This window comes from Clupea harengus, unplaced genomic scaffold, assembly GCF_900700415.2.
Source record: "Clupea harengus unplaced genomic scaffold, Ch_v2.0.2, whole genome shotgun sequence".
NCBI lineage: Eukaryota > Metazoa > Chordata > Actinopteri > Clupeiformes > Clupeidae > Clupea > Clupea harengus.
In genome coordinates, this window is record NW_024879597.1 from 69,338 (window position 1) to 80,259 (window position 10,922).

The window sequence follows — 10,922 nt, forward strand, 5'->3', positions numbered from 1 at the left end:
GCCATAATGTTTGTAATGTCTCATTTCTGGATGTGGCTATCAGCAGTAATGCTCTTCTGTCCAGCAGCATGTTCTATTGGTCCAGAAGTGGTGAGGATCTCTGGGCAACAGAAAGAGATGGACTTCAACTTGCATTTAGGTCCAACATAATTGCTTTTGTTCTTAAACTTTTTAAACCAACCTTTACATCCGTATTGTGTCAAAGAGTTAGTTTTTGATCATCACTGGTAATCAAAGCCAGAGGCAAAAATGTGCTTTACTGCCAGGGTTGGGGAGTAACTAGTTACATGTTACGGTCCCATCCAGTTGAGTGGTGTTGTATCCTGTTGCTGAGGTTTTATGATTGGGCAGTTGTTGTATTGGTTAGGTTATGTTGTTGGGTATGAGAACTTGCATGTGACAGTGAGAAGTTTGACCACTGTGGGAAGTCCTCAACCATTAGCACAAGGAATTTAAGATCTTTTCCTGTGTATGTATAACGAATTTAACATCTTTTCCTATGAATTGCATCTTTATGTTGTCTAGAGTAGACAGGCTCCATTCATTTTGCAGTATGTTCTCACATTTAAAAAAAAATAATCTTATATCATGTTTCATTACTTTGATTATGTAATTAAAATAGTGATTTATTACATTTTTAAACAGGGTAACTAGTAATCTGTAACCTATTACATTTTGAAAGTAACCTTTCCAACCCTGATGATAGCCTAGGATTTGTAGGATTTACTGATGAAATGGGAACAAAAGTGTCTTTCATAAAAATGGTAGGACAAACCTGCTGCACTCCCCTCTTGACCAACAAACACATGTAACTTTCTCTAACCTGAACATGCAAGATGTGCTAAATCTATGGTGTTCTAAAACTGTGTACATTACCAGAAATGTCCTAGACCGTAGACCCCACTTTTAAGAGCAAATGGAAGAACAGAGTCCATATTGACTGATTTACTGCCGTCTAATGCACCGCCTCTTAAGCAGGCATCATTATTGTTGAAGAACAGAGTTGAAAGGCATCATTATTGTTAAAGAGCACATTGGCTGTGAATGTAAATTAGCCTTTTTCTTTGCTTTTCATCTGGGACAGTTTAATCCTGTTTGACTTGGACGTCTTAACCCCCGTTCTGCCCTATATATTTAAACCTGACCTCAACCTCCTAACTGCTGTTAGCAACTCTCCATGTGTACATGCTACTAAACATTTGTATGTTTTGGATGCAAGAATGTTTTCCAATTCTGCATGATTGCGGGTGCCAGTGCAATGTGTATCACTGTTAGGCATTACTATTCCCAGTGATATACACTGCCCTTCGAAAGTTTGGAAACACTTTGGGAAAAGTGGGTTTGAAAATAATATCAGCATATTTCTTATCTTAAATGTACTTAAAATGAACATGATCAATGACAAGACCAGTAATAATAATTTTCTATTTGATTACATAATAATGGTAATGTACCATTCAACGTATTCTAGCTACTCATGGCGGCTGTGTACTTTAGGTGCCAAGTACTTTAGGTGCCAAGTACTTTAGGTGAGCACACCTTAAAGATGCAGCCCGCCATTCTGTTGATAGGTTGTTGATACTTGAGTGCAATAATATCTTTTTCAGTGGGTTTTTGAGAGAATGGACTATGATGTGTAAACACCCCCAAACACTCATCCAAAACCAACTGATGCTCATTGACATTACATGTGAATCATTCATTCATGAGCACAAAATCTTACACAATACACGTGCCACACAAACATAGTCAGACACCAACTGCACACATCTTCATTTCTTTACAGAGTTTTATTTGATATAACTGGGTAAAGCAGACAAAGAGGGTGGCAAAGTGCTGCATTATGATAAGTTTTAACTATGAGCACAGAATTCAGATTAATCTTTCATTTTTTTCTCACTGTAATGTTAACAAAGATCATTTAAGCCTTCTGAACATCTTATGAGCCCCCGTTTCCCCCCCTTCCACCTTAAAGGAACGTCATAGCTCCAGTGAGGTCAGACTTTGTCAAGGTACTAACTGTGCATATTCACCTCAGTATAGCTTTGGCTTAAGAAGGGCTGAGGTGAGGAAAGAGCAGCTGGCCAAAAAGGCTGACCGGCTTGGAAAAGCAGCATATAGCATTAGATGCTAAATATATAATGTGAGAGTATAGCTTAGTATAGTCTTACATACTGCACTAGCTTATGATGGAAAGTGCTCAAGAATACAATCATACATATATAAAAACAAAAACAAATGTAAATAATGACCCACTCATTTGAAAGCCCATAGCAGTCTGTAGGACATAATTAGTGACTGTACTGAGAGGGCAGAATGTTTCTACTTGATCAAATAAAAAATGGCATGAAATGCATATGCTTCTGCTAGCACAAGCTTATGCACAAAACTAAATAGCACTCAACTTACTGATACAAAAAAATGATAACAGAAAGTAACATATATGGCACACCGACTCAGATGTGAGGAAGTGTCCATAACAGTCTCTGAAGGAAGCCACCATGATTGGGAGAGATTCCACTGATTAAAACTATATTAAATGCATATAGAGACATAAATTCTTCTTTCTCGTTTGTTTTCGCGCTCGATTTCTGCTTGAGTTTTCCTGAGTTGTTGCTCGTCTTTCAGGGCCAACCTCCATCTTTTGACCGTCACCCTGACCTGAGGGGACCCTCCAGGACCCTCCAGGACCCCCCAGCTCAGCAGTGTTTTCTGTGGCCCTTCAACCCAACTAGCGCACCTGTCCTGCAGGTCCTCTGCTCCATCTCTTGCACGTACTTCAACTAAGCGCTAAACCATAAGAACAGTGAGAGAGTGAGGCTTTAGAATAAAGGGAGAAGTGGAGACTACCAGTTTGCACCATATCTGCTTCTCTCCCTGTCTGAGGACCTTGGAATGCACAATATATAGAGATAAATATTGCCAGTACTATAAGCATTTTTCCCGTAGTTACATACAGTGGCCTCCCTACCACTGGAGGCACAAGAGTATTTTGGTGTGGTCTCCTGGCCAGGCCTCACACCATACCATGCCCCACCTAGGAGGTCTGGTCTATCCTATCCCAAGGAGTGGAAGGAGTGGTCTCCCCTTGTCACTCCTCGTCCACGGCTTCTCGTTTGGATTCCTCGAACTTCTGATCAAGCAGCTGGGTGGAGGGGCTGGGGAGGGGGAGGGGGAGGGGTGCTACCTCCATAGCAGTCAACGAGCTTCCATCTTGATCAGCGTCCTTCTTCTGTGGCAGCTCCTCCTGTCAAGAGTTATTGAGTCACATGTTCACATAACTCTTATTCTGAATGGACTTAGTACACAATTACCAGAAAAGTTGATAGAATGGAATATGCTACTAGAAACAAAAAGGACTGATTTGTAAAGGAGGAACAAAGATCATAAAAATAAGGCTCATCACTTTTGCATAACATGTTCACAAAGAAATCCATTGAAAAGGAACATTTCCCCACCAGTGGGGTGTCAGCCACATTCCACAGGTGGACCAATTTATGATTGCTATCTGTGAATGGCTTGGTTTTCAATTAAGTCTACAGATTTTTACTTTGAACAAACTTTCATGGCACTATGGGTTAAAACTTTTAACTTAAAAGCATGGCTTCTTTCCTTGGCAACCATTGCCAGTAACGTTAGCCAGTTATAGCAAGTAGTGAGCTAATAACGATGACATGCATAGTAATATATATCTAGTCATTATAAACTTAAATTGCACTGGAAGGCTGTTTCTGTCGTTGTTATGCTAACTATCGCCCTTTGTCCTACAAACTACCTTTAATTTAAAAAGACTATGACAACTAAAACAAAAATTACAAAACCTGGAGGAATGACAGCTGGTTTTAGTAACCTAGCAACAACTAAATGGTTGAAATTGGTTGAAATCAATGCTGGAACGAAATTGAGGTCATGGACGCTGCCAGCACAACAGACCTTGAGGAATGTGTGTGTGTGTGTGTGTGTTGTTACGTTCCCTGGGGGGTATTCGTCGTAGCTCGCTAAGCGGTTTAGCGAGCTAATTTTCAGGCTAAGATAAAAAAACGCCCCTCTTTTTGGTTCGTGGAAGCAACTTTCGATAAATCACCATAGTAACATATTAATTAGCACTAACCTGCTCCAGCTTTTATTCAAAGCGACTTACAAGGAAATGTAAAACTACACAGAGGAAGGAGGTGGGGGGATTCAAACTAGCAACCTTGTAGTTTTGAACCGGTAGAGGAGTCCTCTGTACCAGTTGACACTTGCCGTCAGGTATTCATACATAGATATCACCCTATAAACATCCCAACACACCTTGTTCTAACAGCGGTGGCGGTGTTGAATTTTGCCATGATTATGGTCTTGTATTCTTCATAAGCGTTCATGTTCATCTCCTGCTCGCCAGCGGAGAAAAAAAGAGCCCTTTTCTTTGAGTTTAGAACCATTATACCATTAGAAAATCATTGTTTTGGTGATTGACCTTTCCTGCTTTTTGAAGTAGGACGTGCACGCTCAATTGCCCTGATAAGTTTAGCCTGGTTGAAATTAACCACATGATTCGGAGGCGGATGAGCCGTTGACGAACCGATATTTGCTGTTCTCAATCAGCTCGCTAATGTTAACGGGCTAAAAGGACAATTGATTAACTTAGCTTCAACCCTTACGCGAATGGGGCCCTGCTAGGGCCAGGCAACGTAAACAAAAACAAGTTTGTGGGAATAAGAAAACGGGCAGACAACGTCGGATAAGACAAAAATAATCATTAATTTATTATGTAGTAGCAAAGAAACAAAGAACAAACAGGCTTCCAGAACTAGGCCTCAAAGGATCCTGGGCCTCCCTCTCGAACTCTCACTCCAAGACTGGTAGAATGTCTCACGGCCTAGGCGAGGCTCCTAGATCATAAGGCAATCCTGGTGGCCGCCACGACAACTCTCTTCCAGAACGATCTCCCGGGTGACGTCACCAAGCCCTTTTTAAGGGGCCGGCTCTGATCGGGCACCCAATACGAATAGAACAGCAATTAAGCCTTATGCCGGGCTGTCTGTAAAACACGGAAAAGACACACAACAGTATACATAGGCCATGGAAAATATATATAGCAGCAATCAGGATCCACTATCATAATAATACGTTTATATATAGCAGCAATCAGGGTCCACTATCATAATAATACGTTTATATATAGCAGCATAGGGGTCCACTATCATAATAATACATTTATATATAGCAGCATAGGGGTCCACTATCATAATAATACGTTTATATATAGCAGCATAGGGGTCCACTATCATAATAATACGTTTACATATAGCAGCATAGGGGTACACTATCATAATAATACGTTTATATATAGCAGCATAGGGGTCCACTATCATAATAATACATTTATATATAGCAGCATAGGGGTCCACTATCATAATAATACGTTTATATATAGCAGCATAGGGGTCCACTATCATAATAATACGTTTACATATAGCAGCATAGGGGTACACTATCATAATAATACATTTATATATAGCAGCAATCAGGGTCCAAGCAGAATTGCATTAAGTTTGAACCTTTACATCACAGGCATTGACTGCTGAATTTTGATTGGCCGTTGGTGACCATTTTGTTGAGAAAACCAAATGTGAGCAAATCTAGCCGTGTGAAACTCGGCCCACCAGGCTATATTTGCCACTTCAGGGGGCACTAGTACGAAGGGACACGCCCACTTATGGACACAAACCTTATCTTCTGTATCAGCCCTGTGGGGCAAGTTTCATATGGATTGGTGAAGCCTAAGTACAGGATATCATCAAAAAAAAAAAAAAAAACCTTTGACAAACACTATATGTGCTGCATTGGTGGTCATGATAACACAAACACTAAATGTGCTGCATTGGCGGTCATAAGAATGATAACACGATCATGATTATGTTTCTACTACAGAACAGAAATGTGGGGACCTCATCCCCAAACACTGGCATGCACACATTTTAAGTATGTCATTTAATTTTACAATTAGACAAAAACACTCTTTAGGTCTGTGGTATTCGAATCTTGGCTCATAAAATGGTTGGTGTGTTTGAGAGAGAAGACTGCAGCAGGACAGAGAGGAGGGCAGGATGGCCTTCTTTGATCTGCTTTTACTGACGTCAGCTCTTCTATGCTCCAGGAACACAGAAAAAAAAGAGATACAAGGTATGGAGGCTATTTATTTATTTATTTAACACCTCAACTACCAGCCTTTATAAGCAGACCACATGTTCCCTCAGCAGTAAGGGTCTTCTCTCAAGCAGTAGTCTGTACAGGTGCAGGAACTGGTGAGGGCCTCTAGGAGCCAGCAGGACATGGACTACACCGGGCTTTTAGGCGTCATACCTGCCTCACAAACCAAAACCAGGGGTCAGAGGTCAGATAGATAGATAAATGGATGGATGGATACTTTATTAATCCCGAGGGAAATTTAGGTCATCCAGTAGCTTATACACATACACAAATACACATATACACTTATACACCTCACCGACATACATACATAAATCACATATACATACACATAGGGAGAACATATTCACACAGAGTGTTTCCAGATGCAGGAAAGGGTCTGACCCTATTGTACAGAGTGCAATGATTTTGACAGTGTCGGTGCTAGGAGGAAAGTGAAAAGTGATCTTGTGCTGCTGGTGTGGAGAGTGCAAAAAAATATATAATGTTCTTGTGCTTGTGAGGATGGGTAGTGCAAGATAGTGATCTTGTGCTTGTGTGTGTGTGTGTGTGTGTGTGTGTGTGTGTGTGTTTGGAAAGTGCAAAGAGCAAAGAGAGAGAGAGTGTGCACACTGTATGTCCCATTAATGTGGGTATGTGATGTGTGTCTGTATGTATAGACACTGTATGTCCATCTATATTAATGTGGGTATGTGATGTGTATGTATAGACACTGTATGTCCATCTATATTAATGTATGTGATGTGTGTCTGTATGTATAGACACTGTATGTCCATCTATATTAATGTATGTGATGTGTGTCTGTATGTATAGACACTGTATGTCCATCTATATTAATTTGGGTATGTGATGTGTGTCTGTATGTATAGACACTGTATGTCCATCTATATTAATGTATGTGATGTGTGTCTGTATGTATAGACACTGTATGTCCATCTATATTAATGTATGTGATGTGTGTCTGTATGTATAGACACTGTATCTCCATCTATATTAATGTGGGTATGTGATGTGTGTCTGTATGTATAGACACTGTATGTCCATCTATATTAATGTATGTGATGTGTGTCTGTATGTATAGACACTGTATGTCCATCTATATTAATGTATGTGATGTGTGTCTGTATGTATAGACACTGTATGTCCATCTATATTAATGTGGGTATGTGATGTGTGTCTGTATGTATAGACACTGTATGTCCATCTATATTAATGTATGTGATGTGTGTCTGTATGTATAGACACTGTATGTCCATATATATTAATTTGGGTATGTGATGTGTGTCTGTATGTATAGACACTGTATGTCCATCTATATTAATGTATGTGATGTGTGTCTGTATGTATAGACACTGTATGTCCATCTATATTAATGTATGTGATGTGTGTCTGTATGTATAGACACTGTATGTCCATCTATATTAATGTGGGTATGTGATGTGTGTCTGTATGTATAGATACTGTATGTCCCATTAATGTATGTGATGTGTGTCTGTATGTATAGACACTGTATGTCCATCTATATTAATGTATGTGATGTGTGTCTGTATGTATAGACACTGTATGTCCATCTATATTAATGTGGGTATGTGATGTGTGTCTGTATGTATAGACACTGTATCTCCATCTATATTAATGTGGGTATGTGATGTGTGTCTGTATGTATAGACACTGTATGTCCCATCAATGTGGGTATGTGATGTGTGTCTGTATGTATAGACACTGTATCTCCATCTATATATAATGTGGGTATGTGATGTGTGTCTGTATGTATGTCCATCTATATTAATGTAGGTATGTGATGTGTGTCTGTATGTATGTCCATCTATATTAATGTAGGTATGTGATGTGTGTCTGTATGCAAAGACACAGCATGGCACGACACATGACTTTAAAAACAGAGCCTGAAACAAAACGTTAATGAACAAATGAATAATACTTTGTCAGAGGACTGTAGTTGTCCCAGTATATGAAAACATTGGACTTGGATGAAACTCCACTCCACACAGTGGAGTTCTTTGCTGTCTGCCATGTTCACTATTCACATTGCAGGACCTTAAAATAATAAAGATTTGTTATTGGTGTTGCCAGCAGTTTTAAATGTATTTGTTAATGTTAAATGTTTGTTGTACTTTGATAGCTATATAATTTAGCCCAAGGGCTGTGCCTAAATGTTGTGCTTTCACATTAGCCATACTTTATCTCCATACTGGTTGTTATGTCCAGTCAAATGTATAGAAAGTAAACAACAAGACATAACTGTAAAAATGGACAGCTGTATAACCTGCATAACACAATCACACTGAAATGACATGACTAATTAACACAATCACACTGAAATGACATGACTAATTAACACAATCACACTGAAATGACATGACTAATTAACACAATCACACTGAAATGACATGACTAATTAACACAATCACACTGAAATGACATGACTAATTAAATAGAAATAGAAGGAATGACCTCCTCACTACTATGAAAGTTTGACCAGTTTTCCCTTCATAATGGGTAAACTCAAACTAGCCCATTGGAGAGTTAGAACAGTGAAATTGAGTATCCAGCCATGATACTATTTCCAAGATGTTGCCAGAGATTTTCAAAATATGCCTTAATTGACTTCATAATTCTATCAAGGATCTTCCTAAATAAATTATGCGAAACCAATAAAGCGGCTGTGATGTCCAAGAATACCAAAACAAAATACTTTGACCACACACAGATGAAGTAAATAACATTTACAAATTTTCATCGTCAACATAATGGATGCTGGAGACATGGGCAAGTGTAAAGTCAAATAGTCATGGCCAGATAACTGATCGGGAGAATCTCCCAAACGGCAAGGCCTGCGTATGAGTCTGCTTCTATGTACAGCATGGTAAGTCTGACCCAATCCAGATTTTGTTTGTGCTCTCAAATGGCAGAGATGGAGATTCAATAATAATAGATGTGTAATCAGATCAGAAAAGTGTAACATACTGTACATATGTCGATACAAATACATACCTGGTCATTGTGTCTTACCAGACAGATCAGATGATACAATTGTTGTAACCATGCCAACCAAATGCATGCGTGCACGCAGGTTGTTTAATGTTTTTAACACAGCAGTCCTCGAGAGAGGGTTAGGGTTATATAATAACACACATTTGGTATGCGGAAATGACAATAAAAGCTGGCTTGACTTGAGGAGCACAAAAAAAGCACCTCAGATAACAGATTTTGTTATTTCTTTATTGCCATAAACTTTATGATACATTTCTGTATTTAACAAGACAGTTAACTTCTGGTTTGGAGGAATCATAAAACATACATGTATATGACCTAATTATGATTATGATCTGATCTGTAAAGTTAAAAATACAAGTATCTCTTATAGTAAAAACACAGAGATAAAAAGAGCTAAAACATAAAAACTAAGTGATAAAACGAAAGCTAAGAGCTAAAAAGCAAGTGGCCCCTCTCCTCTTTTCTGACCTCAGTCCTCTATTTTGTACATAGAATTGTTTATAATACATTTAATAAGCAAATTCACTTCACCATAAAACATGCATGGTATATGACAAAAATGCCAGAGAAAATAAACAAATAAAGACCCTAAATAGCTTACTGCTTCCATGATAGCTTACTGCTTCCATTATGATCTGGTCTGTATAATTAAAAAGCGTATGTAACAAAAAAACTTAATTCCAGTGCACTATCATGATCTGATCTGTATAGTTAAAAATCCAAGTATCTCTTACAGTAAACACACAAATATGAAAAGAGCTAAAAGATAAAAACCAAGTGACCTCTTTCCTCTATTTTCTATATAGAAACCAAAGCTCAAAGAAAATAGTGGAATTTACAGTGAAACAGGGAAAATATGTCACACCCATCCTAAACATCTTAAAAATAGTCATTTTTGCCTGTCAATCTAAAGTCCATGCTAGTCCATCTTTGCACCTGTAGGTAAATACATTTATTTGTAATAACAGTAGCTTCAAAGACAAGTGAAAAGAAACATTCCTCCAAAATCAAGATAAGAAAGGTCTTCACTCAACACAAGGGTTGGGAATGTTGCTTTTTAAATGTGATAGGGTGCAGATTACTAGTTACCCTGTTAAAAATGTATTAAGTCATGTAACTATTTTAATTAATTCCTTCAAATCATGTAACTTATTCAGACCCTCCAGGATTTCGCGATCACAACTATTAACGTAAATTCAACCAATCCCCATGAATTCAGCGTGGCGTTGCAATTTTAACTTAACTTTCCCGCAAATTTGACCAATCATCGTCGTCTCACACAACTCCCTCCCTTCTGCCTTACTTCCGTATTATGTTCGAGAGCTGCAGCAGACATGTATGAGTCCAATTTGCATTTGCCCACCAAAATAACAGCAAAAGATCGCGAAAAGCAGTACCCTGGCATTCTACACGAAAGCAGAGGGAACTATTTTGCACCAAATGCAACATTGTGGTCGAACATAAGACAACTTCAAATTTTTAACTGTGATTTTGTTTCATCATATGTGAAGGCTGAGACATTCATAACATTTAATTCAGTCTTACTGATGGTCCTTTCGTAATACCAACAGGTGCACTTTGTTGTGGATAAGTAAAGCCTATTTTGCAAAATTTCTGTAGTCCTGGTAATCTTTTCTTTGGCATGTTGGTAAGAGAACTTCAGGAGTCAGATGGATGTTTGGATTGACAGAGTTCTTTGATTCAGCCAGGAA